Source organism: Rhinopithecus bieti, unplaced genomic scaffold (assembly GCF_001698545.2).
Source record: "Rhinopithecus bieti isolate Rb0 unplaced genomic scaffold, ASM169854v2 scaffold_5132, whole genome shotgun sequence".
NCBI lineage: Eukaryota > Metazoa > Chordata > Mammalia > Primates > Cercopithecidae > Rhinopithecus > Rhinopithecus bieti.
Window position 1 is genome coordinate 2,588,097 of NW_016804791.1, and position 12,839 is coordinate 2,600,935.

General features: G+C 40.2%; 1 protein-coding gene and 1 pseudogene across 2 annotated transcripts in view; one reads left to right on the forward strand and one right to left on the reverse strand.

Moving 5' to 3' along the window:
- Positions 1 to 12,839, reverse strand: part of SMYD3 (SET and MYND domain containing 3) — a 594,032-nt gene that overhangs the window by 408,542 nt on the left and 172,651 nt on the right. The window lies entirely within an intron of this gene.
- Positions 12,322 to 12,749, forward strand: LOC108528541 (mitochondrial intermembrane space import and assembly protein 40 pseudogene; annotated as a pseudogene).

Genomic DNA, 12,839 nt, shown 5'->3' on the forward strand with positions numbered 1-12,839 from the left:
CTGGCAATGCAGACATTGCTGAATCAGTAACTTCAATAACCTAAGAGGGCTGTCTAGAAGCAAATGCATCTATGTGTGCACATCTGAATGGGAGAGATCAGGAATGTAGGTCAACAAGGGTCATCTGCGGTGACCCATACCCCCATCACCTACACCAGGCAAACTGCTATGCAGCACTGTGGCCTACGTTCCCCCTCAACCCCCGCTTGTTTTCTTTCTTCTTTTTTTAAGAAAAGTACTATCTGTTTTCTTGCAACTCCTCAAGGATTTAGTGCAGTGTATACGTAATGCTTCTGCGCAACTTGGAAAATAGCCTGAGAACATCAAAGGTCTATACTGAACATGAAAAATTCTTTGCGTGCAGGCTGCACAAGGCCACACACTGCCACGTTCCCTTCACAGTCCTAAAGAAAAAAAAGGTACATATTTGTATAGGGTTCTTTCAGATGCATTTCTCTCACCGGAATCATTTCTCTAGTGTGCATGACTGAAACCTACCCTAATGAGGAGGATAAGACCACATGTAAGTCTGGTAACACCCTACTCACCATGTGAAAAAGCATTTTATCTGTTGGTGTCACCAAAATGTAAGCCCTGTATTTGCTGAGTGTCTTAAATCAACATACAGCTTTCATATTTTGTCTGTTCCCCTGTTAATTCTTAAAGGTTGTTGGTTTCTAGAGTCTGGGAACCAAGTTAGTCATTGTGCTTGCACACGCCTATGACGGTGTCTGTTTCACCTGCTGTTGGCCCAATAACATGCAAATATGTGCTCCATAAAAGCTGCAAATGATGGTAATACCTGAGAGCTAGGGGCTGCGGGATAACTTCGTCATTATAGTTTTTGTTTTTTGAGGTGAAACATAAAATTAACTATTTTAAAAAGAACAATTCAGTAACATTTAGTGCATTCACAGTGATACACGACCACCAACCTATCCAGCTCCAAAACATCTGGATCACTCCAGAGAAAAGCTCAGTACCCACTGAAGGCAGCTGCTCTTGGATGCCCCTTCCCACAAGCCTTGGCAACCATCCATCTGCACTCCGTCTCTATGGATTTGTCCGACTTTGAACGTGTCATACACGTGGGATCATAGAGCATGTGACCTCTTGTGTCTCTTCATTAAGCATCATGTGTTCTGGGTCATCCACGCTGAAGCACGTATGGGTACTTCGTTCATTTGACGGCTGAATGATATTCGACTGTGTGGATAGATCGCAGCTGGTTTATTCAGTCACCCAACAACGAACATTTTGGCTGTTGCTACCTTTTCACTATTGTAAATACTAACACTATGTACAATATATATATGTGAAGTTGTTGAAGTACCAGTTTTCCGTTCTTCTGCATGTGTACATGGCAGTGGAATTCCTGGGTTGTCATTAACTTTTTTTTTTTGAGACGGAGTTTCGCTGTGTCGCCCAGGCTGGAGTGCAGTGGCGCGATCTCGGCTCACTGCAAGCTCCACCTCCCGGGTTCCCACCATTCTCCTGCCTCAGCCTCCAAGTAGCTGGGACTACAGGCGCCCGCCACCTCGCCCGGCTAGTTTTTTGTATTTTAGTAGAGACGGGGTTTCACCGTGTTAGCCAGGATGGTCTCGATCTCCTGACCTCGTGATCCACCTGTCTCGGCCTCCCAAAGTGCTGGGATTACAGGCTTGAGCCACCACGCCCGGCCTTCATTAACTTTTTAAGCAAGTGGATTCCACAGTGGCTACAACACTGTACATTCCTATCAGCAATGCACAGGGTTCCAATGTCTTCGCATCCTTACTATTTTCCATTTTACTGATCATGGCCATCCTACTACATTTCATCCTATCACTTTTAATTGTAAATGTGAAGTGGCACCTCATTGGGTTTTTCTCTAATTTTTTTGGAGACGGAGTCTCACTCTGTTGCCCAGGCTAGAGTGCAGTGGCATGATCTCAGCTCACTGCAACCTCCGAAGCCCGGGTTCAAGTGATTCTCCTGCCTCAATCTGCTGAGTAGCTGGGATTACAGGTGCACCCCACCACACCCAGTTAATTTTTGTATTTTTAGTAGAGACAGGGTTTTGCCGTGTTGGCCGGACTGGTCTCAAACTCCTGACCTCAGGTGATCCTCCCACCTCAGCCTCCCAAAGTGCCCGGCCTCATGGTGGTTTTGATTTGCATTTCCTTAGTGACTAATGATGTGGAACATTTTTTCATGTGCTTCTTGGCCATTCGTATGTCTTCTTTGGAGAAATGTCTATTCAACTCCTTTGCTCTTTCATAAACTGGGTTATCTGTCCTTTGGTCATTTTTAAGCAAGACACTCCAATATTCTTCTCTAAGCATACTCCTTTAAGCAGACAAAATACAAAACAGTGCAGTCACTATGAAGCTATGCTATGAAACCAGACTGCTTGGGTTTGTCCTGCAACTTAGTCACTGTGGGGCCCTGACAAAATTCTCTCTCTGAGCCAAAAAATCTTAAGAGTAAACCTCATGGATGTGTGGTAAATATTAATCAATGTAACATACATACCATGGCATGTGACACATAGAAAAGCTATAAAATGTTTCAAAAGCCAATAAAAGTATGTGCAGATACCACCTTCCTGTAATTACCTGTGTACTTCCATAAGGATGGGAAAAATGCATGAACCTCTACCAGATTCAGTCATGTAAGGGTAGAAGGAAATTCAAGGAGGAAGTCACAGTTTTTTGCCTCCATGTTAAGACAAAAATAGCTCCCAAATAATGAAAAGCACTGTGCAAAATATTAATTTTTAAATATATTTTTAACAACATACGAAAGGCATTCTTCCACTTTTGCAAAGGAGGCAGAACCAAAATCTATGATGAAAATTTGGCTATACAGACACTCAACAGGAACCAAACCTTCTGCCATGTCACACATTCCTGGGAATTAAAAAGAATGGAAAATGTTTACAAGCTGCTGTACTTTATAACTGTTACTTCTTTGGAATGATTCTTACACTGAGAGAGGAAAATAAGCCATAGTATATTGCTGAGAAGTATTAAGACCCAATTCCTTTCTGTACACACAAAACAATTCATTGCACCTGGAGGAACCACGTCAAGCAGTCCACCCGCTTGCGTCCTGAGTATTGATCTGACAAGTCTACCTTGCTGCCATGACGCTTTTGCCGTCTTTAGAAAGGAGTGTTCGGTAAAACAAATGACGCCTATACAATGTCAACGTACAAAGGCCCCTGTGTTCCACTTCTATCCTACCCTTGACAAACAAAGGCTCTTTCAGGGTAGAGGGTTCAATATCACCTGCCACATACTCTGGTCCAACTAAATTTCCAATTTGTAATATACAGTTTTAGACCTATAATTCTTTCTGTCATTTTACATTGCTTTAATAGGAAAAGAAGTCTCCGCTTCACTTGAATTCTTTAGAGAACTTGGCTCTTCTAAAAGCTTGTGTGTCTGTCCTATATCCCTTCCATCGACATGAAATTTAAACCTTGACAGACTAATTACATTGGAGAGCAATCCAAGCACTCTGCAAAAGACAGATGCCAAGGCCCAGGAGTCACGGATAAGTTCATGTTTATTTTCAATAGTGCAAGGAATAGATAGGATGGAAGAAGTGGTCAGAAATTAGTAAACCAAGACGAAAAATGCCAAAGTTAATTTAACAAATAAGGAGAAGAAAAATTAGCAAAAGTCAGTTACAGGGCAAAAGACTTTCTTTAAAAAAAAAAACAAAACCGCTAACAATATTGTGAAAAGGGCAAGCTTAACAGCTGGATGATCTAAAAAACAAAATAACGTTCCTGGAGCAGCACACAGAAGTCCTAGATTTGTCACTAAAGTCCTCTTGCTTGTCCCAGATCACAGGTTTAAAAAAAAAAAAAAAAAAAAAAAGATACTTCAGGGGCAGAATATCAATGGACAGCACTGCAAGTCTCAAGTTTGAGTTCCAGCTCTAAAGATGCAGCAAGGCCGGGGGCGGTGGCTCAGGCCCATAATCCCAGCACTTGGCCAAGGCAGGCTGATCACCTGAGGTCAGGACTTTGAGACCAGCCTGGCCAACATGGTGAAATCCCATCTCTACTAAAACTACAAAAATTAGCAGGCATTGTGGCACAGGCCTATAATCCCAGCTACTCGAGAAGCTGAGGCAGGAGAACCACTTGAACCCAGGAGGTGAAAGTTGCAGAGAGCCAAGATTGTGCCACTGCACTCCAGCCTAGGCAACAGAGCAAGACTCTGCCAAAAAAAAAGATACAGCAAGAAATCTTTGGTCTAAAACGTACCTCTAAACTAATTTTTCACAGATTATGGAAATATTTTTGATTTTCAAGTTTTGATAACAAAACTAGAATGTGTTACAGTTTAATTCTGAGTCTGCATTGATCTTGGTTTTTGATCATTATAGAAAATACAGAAACCACAGAATAAAAGAAAAGAGAATGTGATATAGTACAACTTAAGAAAATAATTTGGATGTTTGTCCTCACTATCAAAACAATAACTAAATAATATATTTTTCATTAACCTAAAATGAAAAAACATCAGAATACTGTGATATATTATGTATGTTATACAATCCAACTACCACTACAGCATGGTTAGTTTCATATTACTAAATATGCCACATGGTTGCATGTAACTTCTCTTTACGTTTATTTATAATTCATTTAACCACTCCTACACTGATTAATTTTTTTTTTTTTTTTTTTTTTGCTATTAAAAAAGTACAATTACTAGTTTCACCAAACAAGGATCACTATGAATAATTTTTTCCTAATTTTAATTTTCTTTTTTTATTGGCCTACTTAGGAATTACACTATGAGTAATTTTTGACTCAATAAATATTTCTAAATTTGCTTGTCTCAAACTATAAATCAATTTACACAAAAACGGAAGTAATAAGAGACTGCCTGTTTTAATCTCTCCCTGAGATTTGGGCATTAACATTTCTTGTTAATTTTTGTCAAATGGCATTTCACTATTTGCCTTTCATTCTTCCAAATGAACACTAAAAAATTACCTGGAAAAGTGCTTTCGAAAAACGTAGTTGAGAAAGACTGACATGTTACAATGCTCAGTCTGATCATCTACAAACATACTATGTCTTTCCAAGTAATCTTCTATATTTCTCAAATTTCTTAAAGTTCGTAGACTTCTTTGTATTTTCCTGCAGTACTTGTGGCCTCTAAATACTGTATTGCAAAACTTTTCAGTTTTTTTATATGCAAAATTCATGTTATTTTCCAAACGACCCTCTGCTTTTTTTTAAAAAAAACCAGAAGATTATTTTCTATGGTTTCATAGTCTACAAATTACTATTTTCAGATTATCAATTTCTGAGTATACTTTGTTTCTTTCTGTACATGTTATGGTTCTCTGTTCTAGTTTTTTAAGTGGTTGTGATCTCTACTTTGGTCTACTAAACTTTCTTTGTTCCCAAGCATTGAGTGAGGTAGAACCAATGTTGTCTGTATACAATCAAGAATCAATTTTGGTAAACGTTTCAAAGATAATTGAAAACAAGATATATTTCTTTTATAAAAGATGTCAAGTTTATCCTATCAATTGTTTTTTATTTTACATTATTGTTATATGACATTAATATAATCCCTCCTTTCTTTCCATTTTAATTTCTCTGACTCACGTTTGCATATCCTTTTGCTTTAAATCATAACATTTTAGACCACTCTTTTTTTCAGGGGGATGGAGGTAGGGAGTGCAGGTGTCATCCCTGGTAAAGAGCTTACACCTGAGAGTACTGGCGTCATGTGTTGTTAACAACAGAGACACCTGCCAAGAAATCCATTGTGAGGTGCTTTTGTCCTTGTCTCAGCATCACAGAGCACACTAATGCAAACCTCGATGATATGGACCACCACACACCTGAGCGATATGATACAGCCTATGGCTGCTAGGCTACAAACCTCAACAGTATGTTCTTGTACTGAAGACTGTAGGCAGTTGTGATACAATGGTAGGTATTTATGTATCTAAACGTATCTAAACATAGAAGAGGTACAATAAAAATACAGTTTAAGGTTGGGCATGGTGACTCATGCCTATAATTCCAATGCTTTGGGAGGCCAAGGTGGGGGAGTTTCTTGAGGCCGGGAGTTTGAGACCAGACTGGGCAACATACCAAGACCCCAACTCTAGAAAAACTTTAAAAATTATCCCAGCATGGTGGCACACATCTGTAATCATAGCTATTCAGCAGGCTGAGGCAAGAGAATTGTTTGAGCCCAGGAGTTCGAGGCTGCAGTAAGCCATGATCACATCACTGCATTCCAGCCTCGGTGACAGAGTATGACCTTGTCTCTTGAAGAAAAAAAAGGTATAAAAGATAAAAATGGTACACCTATGTAGGGCACTGACCATGAATGGAGCTTGCAGGACTGGAAGTTGCTCTCGGTGAATGAGCGAGTAGCAGGTGAATGTGAAGGCCTAGAACACTCGCTGTTCTCTACTGTAGACATTATCAGCACTGTACACTTAGGCTACACAGGCCTGGAACACTCACTGTACTCACTGTAGACTTTATCAACACCTTATGCTTAGGCTACACAGGCCTAGAACACTCACTGTACTCTACTGTAGACTGTATCAATGCTGTACACTTAGGCTACACTACATTTATTAAAAATCATTTTCTTTCTTCAGTAATAAATTAATCTCAGCTTACTGTAACTTTTTACTTTGTAAACTTTTTTTAACCTTTTGACTCTTGTAATAATACCTACCTTAAAACACTAACACATTACACACATTGTTCAGCTGTACAAAAACATATCCTTTTTTTATAACCTTATTCTATAAGCTTTGAACTATTTTTAAGTTTTACTCTTTAAACTTATTGTTAAAAACGACGACATAAATACACACATGTCCATGCCTACACAGGGTTGGGATCATGAATAGCACTGTCTTTCACCCCATATCTGATCTCACTGGCAAGTATTCAGGGTGAATAAAGGCATGGAGCCGTCAGCTCTTATGACAACAATGCCTTCTCCGGAATACCTCATAAAGGACCTACCTGAGGCTGTTTACAGTTAATTTTTTAATTTTTTAATTTTTTTTTTTTGAGACAAGGTCTTGCTTTGTTGCCCTGAAGTGCAGTGGAGGGATCATAGCTCATATAAGCCTCAAACTCCTGGGTTCAAGCTATCCTCCCACCTCGGCCTCCTGAGTCGCCAGGACTACAGGTGCGTATCGCCACACCCGACTATTTTTTGTTTTTATTTTTTGCAGAGACAGGGTCTCATTATGCTACTCAGATTGGTCTCGAACTCCGTGTGTCAAGTAATCCTCCTATCTCAGGCTCCCAAAGTGCTGGGGCTCCAGGCACGAGCCACTGCACCTGGCCAACTTTATTTTTTTTAGTATAAGTAGAAGGAGTGTGCTCTAAGGATAAAAGTATAATATAATAACATAACAAATACATAAACGAGCAACACAGTCATTTCTTATCACTATCAAGTATTATATACAGCACAGAATGACATGTGCTACACTTTTATAGACCTGGCAGTGCCATGGCGTTTTTTAATACCAGCTTCACCACAAACACATGAGGAACGTGTGTTGGTGTTGTGCTCTGAAGTTATGACAGGTGGTAGAAATTTTTCCGCTCCAATATAATACTATGGGACCACCACTGTATACACAGTCCATCTTTAATCAAAACATTATGCTACCATGACAACATTTGTTTGGTTTCCTTGTTTGTTTGTTTTTAAGACAGGGTCTGGTCCTGTCGCCCAGGTTGGAGTGCAGTCGCGCAATTACAGCCCACAGCAGCCTCTGCCTCCCCGGCTCAAGAAATTCTCCTACCTCAGCCTCTCAGGTAGCTAGGACTACGGGAACGTGTCACTACGCCTGAGTACTTTTTGTATTTTTAGTAGAGATGGGGTTTCACCATGTTGGCCAGGCTGGTCTCAAACTCCTGAGTTCAGGTGATCCTCCCACCTTGGCCTCCCAAAGTGCTGGGATTACAGGTATGCACTGCTGCACGCCTACATTTGTTTCTTAACAGTGGATCTATTCCAGGAGAGTGGAGTCTCAACAATTACTAATTATTAGTTATAATATATCTGCCTTTCTTCTTCACACTTTCATCTGGTAAGCACCTGATATATTGAAATAAGGTTTTCTCTGATCGCCAGTCGATGAATCTCTGCTACTTTTAGAATTAGAAATACCTAAAACATTACAATACTTTCTAAGGTCATGAAAATCTTTTAGGTATTAATGAGAGTGTGGGTTACATGAATATGCATTTATCTATACTCAAATATAAAATTATATCCTTAAATATACACATTTTATCATTTATACAATACACCTCAAAGTTCAGAAAGTATTAGGGGGAAAAACTAAGTATAGCTCCAGAAGTAACTGCGCCCGTGCCCTGTGCAGACAGCACACTGGTGATACAGACAAACATTAATTCACGTATAAAATCATATTTGAGTACAAAATATTGTGTCATCATATTTTGTAACATGGTATATATCCCTTTATATTGCACCAAAAATTAGAGTTAGGCTTCAAGATGATTTTTACATACCTTATCATAATAAACTTAGTATTATCCAACTGATAGGAGATAAAACAAAAAGCACCCCTGGGAGAAGTTTACCATTCGCGTAAAATAAATGCTTTGTTTTTTGAGATCTAGAGTAATAACTGTCCGCTCATTAAACAAAAAGGTTATCTTTTCCTATAACCTTTACAGTATAGAAGTACTCCAGACTTGAAAATCCCTCTATGAGCTGAGGATGAGAACACTTTAAATATTCAAATCTAACTACTTAAGTTTGAAGTATCCTATCCATCGCAGATCTGGAAGCAGTCTATGAACTACCAAGGAAGACGGGTATTCACAGGGTGGTCATTCACTCAATTTGTGGAAACAGAATCTCTTCTAATCTCTTACAATTTTGCTGAATGACATTTGCTAGGGGAAAGTTTCAAACATTTATCGGAGATACTCCAGGAAAATAGAGGGCAATCTACTAGTATGTGTGATTGTCAAGTGGGAGAATATGTCAATCACCTAATTACCATTATTCATTAAGGAGGGCTTTCAAATACATTGTAAATGAAGCGTGCGTAAAGTAGTCATGAATTTCAAGTATATTATACTGTGCAGAACACAGAATAAAAACTTTTTTCAAAATACGTAATTTACTTAAAGGAGTTTCCTTTTGAAACGCAATTTGTACTGACCCAAGTTACCACATCTTCCATGGTCCTTTGAGAAGAGACATTTATTCAAAAGCAGCACGATCATGGAAACCAAGCATTTTACTCTAAGCTAATGTTACACAAAATCACTAAGATAATTTTTTATTTCATTCCAGTACTCTACTTTCCTTTCCATTGAGTCCTCCAGGCCTCAACCCAAACCCCCTCACCAGTAACCACAAAATAATTCTTTTCTATGTGATACTTAGTCTCAGAAACAAACCATGGAGTCCCAGAATTGGAGGTCAGCTGACCACATTAGCCTTCCTCAACTACACCCACAAGCACCAGCGGGTGCAGGCCATTCCCACATCCATTCACCACTGTCCAGTTCTTAAGAAGGTCTATAGTTGGCTCTTCAGAGCCCTTGGCAGAAAGGGATAAACATTAAAACGCAAAACACTATTTGGAACTGAACTGATACTGTAACAAAAAAGTAACATTTGATGCTTGAAAACATTGGAAAACACTTACATGGTCTGACCCTCAGCAACGGGAAAACATATTCAAAGCAATGAGATTAGTGCTGATATAGGCTTTTGCTTGTTTGTTTTGAGACAAGGTCTTGCTGTCGCCCAGACTGGAACGTAGTGGCACAAGACCACAACTCACTGCAGCCTTGACCTCCCGGGCTCAGGCAAGTCTCCAACCACAGCCTCCTGAGTAGCTGGGCCTACAGGTGCGTGCCACCATGCCTGGCAAATTACTGTATTTTTTGCAGACAGGGTTTTGCCATGTTGTCCAGGCTGGTCTGAAACTCCTGAGCTCAAGCAACCTGCTCACCTTGGCCTCCCAAAGTGTTTGGATTACAGATGTGAGCCACCAACCACACCAGCCTGCATTGGCCTTTTGTTAATGGCACTGGTAATATCGGCTCTTCCCCTTAGACGGTGAGGTTAGCCACTCCTGAGCTGAAAGAATGCATACGTAACACAAACATAATGTATGAATCCTCAAACTACAGACTTTAACCCAAACTGGTGAAATATAAAGCAAAAGGAAAAGAAACTTTAAATTTTTTTTTAGGCCCGCTATTTGGATATTACAGGAACCACTGTGATTTATATTTGGCCTGAGGGTATAAAGATCTATGATTTTATTCACGACTGGGTTAAATCTTTTCAAAGCACAAGAGTCATCTATTCATAATATTAAGAAATGAGGTGATTTAAACCTTAATACACTCTGCTGATATACTGTTCTCTTCAGTAGAAACATGTAGGAGTATGTTAGGGACAATCTCTCGATTATGAGCAAATTTACAACTTCAATGCTGTCTTCTTAAATTACATGCCATCAATTACAATCCAAACATCATTTAAGAATTTGTAAGTTTAAAAGGAGAACAAAACTGGTCAGGCGCGGTGGCTCATGCCTGTAATCCCAGCACTTTGGGAGGCCGAGGCGGGCGCATCACGAGGTCAGGAGATCAAGACCATCCTGGCTAACATGGCAAAATCCCGTTTCTACTAAAAATACAAAAAATTAGCCAGGCGTGGTGGCGGCGCCTGTAGTCCCAGCTACTCAGGAGGCTGAGGCAGGAGAATGGCATGAACCTGGGAGGTGGAGCTTGCAGTGAGCTGAGATCGCGCCACTGCTCTCCAGCCTGGGGGACAGAGCGAGACTCCGTCTCAAAGAAAAAAAAAAAGGAGAACAAACCGAAACCCCCAACAACTCATTATTATTTAAGCCAGGGTTAAACAGAGTTACCCTTTCAATTGCCTGAATACATTCTAGACATGGCAGAGTCTACTGAATAAATAAAAGCTATTGATAATCCCACTCCACTCTACAGAAAAGCAAAAAAAGCAAAAACATGAAATCAAGAGACCACACCGAAGTAACATCATGGAGAAGAATAAACATTCTCAGGACAGTAAATGTTTAAGAACAAGAGCAAAGAAGAACAAAGGCAGGTACATTGAATGAGCATGGAACTGTTGAAAGGTCTAAAAGGCTGTGAGCTGCTTTCTAAGTAAAGCCTAGTCCAAAAATGTACGTCTTGTGACCAGCTCAATTTCCATTCCTTCTAGAAAGATGGAAGAGATAAGCAAAACACGTAGAGCTCCGAGGACAGCGTAGTTAATGGTTAGTACATAGAGAAGTTGCTACTTCGAAGGATTTCGATATTAAGTAGAGCAATTAAAGAATTTCTCCAATGACATCAATCTCAACCAGACAGAAGTTCTCAACGTTTTGCCTAGCAACTCTCCCAGACCATCCTCACAGCAGGCTTAGGGAGGGGTACTCTCTTGCTTCCTGCTTTCAAAAAGAGTGCTGCCTCCATTTAGTGATGTTTATAAAAATGGCAGCAGTTTCCTATTTGAATGTTAATTATTGTTGTGACACATAAGGTAATTTAACTTGCTTCGGTAATTTATTCATCCTTCTAATTAGATGTAGTTATTGGAAAATCTTCCAGAGTGTAACAACAGCTCCAAAGGTGAAATGGCAGGGGGAGGCAGCTTTCCCATAGGATCGCAGCTGTAAACCTGGGCTGGGTGTGCCACTGCCAGTCACGTGAATGAACAATGCCAGGGATCAGAGATGGTCCTTCCGGAATCAAGCAGGTGGCACCCATCACCTTCAAGAATTGGACGAATCAAGAGGAAGATAAAGTCCCAAAAGATGGTTGGAGCTACTCTGAAAAGAAGATGAAAGACTGAACTTGAATGAACTGAGGAACAATATCACACAACACCATTTTAAATCTCCTAGACCGGGAGTCATTTACATACAGTTGAGAAATGCTGTAGACAGAGTATTAGCCAAAAATACCACTGAAGTGGGAGAGGCTCCACTGGAGTTACTTGCTTTGTGGAAGTATTTTCGTGCTTGCCACATCGTACCTGCTCTATTAATATTTACTGAAATAAGCAAATGAATGAATGGACAAGTGCGTGCATGGCTACAGAATATTAATAGGCAGATCCACTCCATGTCTCTCATGACAGCCTCCTCAGCAAGCAGACCTTTTTTTCTTAATTTGAAGATCCCAAAAGTGAGCGAGTTTCAATAAACAGAAATTTCTGTCTTTAATAAAACTGAGCTGCCACTGCTGCTTCTGTGAGGTCTAAGTGCCGGCCTGCAACCATGTTCTACTGCTAGCCAAAAGGGAAAGATTGAATCATATTTGTAACCAAGAAAAAAAAAAACCCATTAGACTCCAATCAATGCAGAGCTGGTGGCTGATGACTGCAGGATCCCTGTGAGGAGCACGGATTGATACTGCCAAATGGATACATTAACTGAAACTACTCAGGCCTTAGGGGAATGGCCAGAGGCCCCTGTAGGAAACAGTTCAAGTCAACCTTTTCCTGCTTGCATTGTAGGATGGAGGATTCAAGGGCTTAGACTATATAAACCAGTTCAAGGCCATGCAGGAATGTATGCAGAAATACTCAAACCTCTATCCCCAAGAGGAGGAGGAGGAGGAGGAGAAGCAGCCAGCAGAACAAGTAGAAGAAACAGCTTCCAGTGAGGTCACTGCACCCAAAGAAGAGGAGAGGTCAAGTGAATGAAAGCCACAAGGCACTAGGCTCCAGTCCTTCCACTTCAGAGTGATAGGAACCTTCGCAAAAGGCTTTTTTTTTTTTTTTTTTTTTTTTTTT